General features: G+C 29.9%; 1 non-coding gene across 1 annotated transcript; it reads left to right on the top strand.

Annotated features, from left to right (window-relative positions):
* Positions 1-1564: 1564 nt before the first annotated feature.
* TRNAQ-CUG (transfer RNA glutamine (anticodon CUG)) lies at positions 1565-1636 on the top strand. The gene has a single exon. It is a non-coding gene; the product is annotated as a tRNA-Gln (tRNA).
* Positions 1637-1996: the final 360 nt, after the last annotated feature.

Here is a 1996-nt window from a genome sequence, read left to right as displayed (position 1 = left end):
ATAAGGGGTGAGAATTGGTTGGAAGAAAATTTTGAGGCTTAATGTTCCAGAGAGAGTTTGGTAATTCATTTGGATGTTGGCTCATGATATATTGCTTACCAATTACAACAAAAGTAGAATGGGGATTAGTCAAGCCACGTGCAAGCTTTGTGGAAGGAGTGTTGAAACTACTATGCATTCCTTTAGAGATTGCCTAAGTGTTATGCAAGTTTCGGCAAACAAGATTCCAAATAATATTTTTGATGTTTTCTTACAAGTTGATCTAACAACTCAGATTACATTGAATCTTGATTCCAATTATAGTTATCCTAAAAGTTGGAGTGAATATTGGAATGTGGCATGTCATTGTGTTTGAATGTGGAGGAATAAAGAGGAGCATGATGAAAGACTTTAATTGATATTTCAACCCAGGATAACACGTGGCGCAAATGGTGAAGAATTATGAGAATGCATGGAGACAAAATGATGTGATTTCCAAGGGTGAGAGAATGGTGGATTTGATTGGTTAGAAGCCATCACAGAATAACACGGTTAAGCTTAATACAGACGGAGCTTGTATAGATCTTAATCGGGCAGTTTGTGGTGGTGTTATCCGAAACAATAGAGGAAATTGGATTGGTGGTTTCGCTAAACATCTTGATAGTTGTAGTGCGTTTGTTATCGATTTATGGGGAGTTTTTAATGGCTTAATTACACTCATAGGCTTGGACGAAATAAAGTGGAGTTCAATGACGACTCTTTGGCAATTATGAAGGCTTTAGAGAAAGGAGGCTCTAGTAGTATTGATGGGCATGTGTTGTTAAGACAAATCTGAAAGCTCATTGTCATTCATGATGAGGTTCAAATCATTCACTTTTATCGGAAGCTAATAAATGTATTGATGCTCTTACAAATGATGGAGGCTACCTAGACAATAATAGTATCTTTTATGATTCAATGCCTAATCATATTAAGTCCCTCTTAGATGATGACTCCAACGATGATGACTCCAACGAATAACTTTTTTTAGGGGGTTTGTTTGCAGCTTCTTTTTTTGGGCTTTGCCCTCTTTTTTTATTCAAAGAAAAGTTAAATAAAACTTTTATTTTTATAAATTATACAATTTTTGTTTATAATCTCTCTAAAAAAAATTTGAATAATGGTTTGTCAAATATTTTCTATTAGCAAATTTAATTGTTTTTGTTAAAAAGGTTAAATATGACCATTTATAAAGGAGCTTAAAAATAAACTATAATATGATATATTTATAGTGTACAAATACTAATTTTAACATAAGTATTTAATCCTATAAATGTCATATTTTCTTTTTAAGTATCTCTATGCATTGTCTCGTGTATAGTCTTTAACACTTAGAACTAAATTTATTAAAGGAAAATTGAAGAAACTAAAAACGGTATATTTATAGATACCAAAAGCATCTTTAACCATAAAATAAAGTCAGAGCAGAACTAAATACGAATTAGTTTCACTTTTGTATATTCCTTTTCATTCATATACTCTTTCTTTTTGCTTAAAAATAGTTTCACTTAGTTTTATTTTAAATATATAATATTAGCATCAACAAGGTCCCATGGTCTAGCGGTTAGGACATTAGACTCTGAATCTAGTAACCCGAGTTCAATTCTCAGTGGGACCTTTTTATAAATTAAATTTGGTATCCTCCATAACAGTATACTAAGTAATAAATCGTTCTGGAAATAATTCCACCTCATATCAGTTTACTTATAAATATAGAACGAATACACATGAGTTTACATTTGAATTTTTTAGTTCACTAATTTTACTCAAAAAGGTTTTTAGAATGACTATTTAGTAATAATTGATTTTAGTTTATAATAGTGATAAAGAATTAATTATTTTTTTATGTATAATAATAATCTAATGGTGTATGCTCTAAAAGTACATTTTAAGAAACCAACATATAAAATGTATGTATTGAAAAAAAAAATTAAAAAAAAAATTAAAATTTATAAAAATGGTTGATGGACAATAAAGA

Source organism: Lathyrus oleraceus, chromosome 5 (genome assembly GCF_024323335.1).
Source record: "Lathyrus oleraceus cultivar Zhongwan6 chromosome 5, CAAS_Psat_ZW6_1.0, whole genome shotgun sequence".
NCBI lineage: Eukaryota > Viridiplantae > Streptophyta > Magnoliopsida > Fabales > Fabaceae > Lathyrus > Lathyrus oleraceus.
The sequence above is the reverse complement of the archived record's forward strand: the minus strand, read 5'-3'. Positions and strand labels throughout refer to the sequence as shown.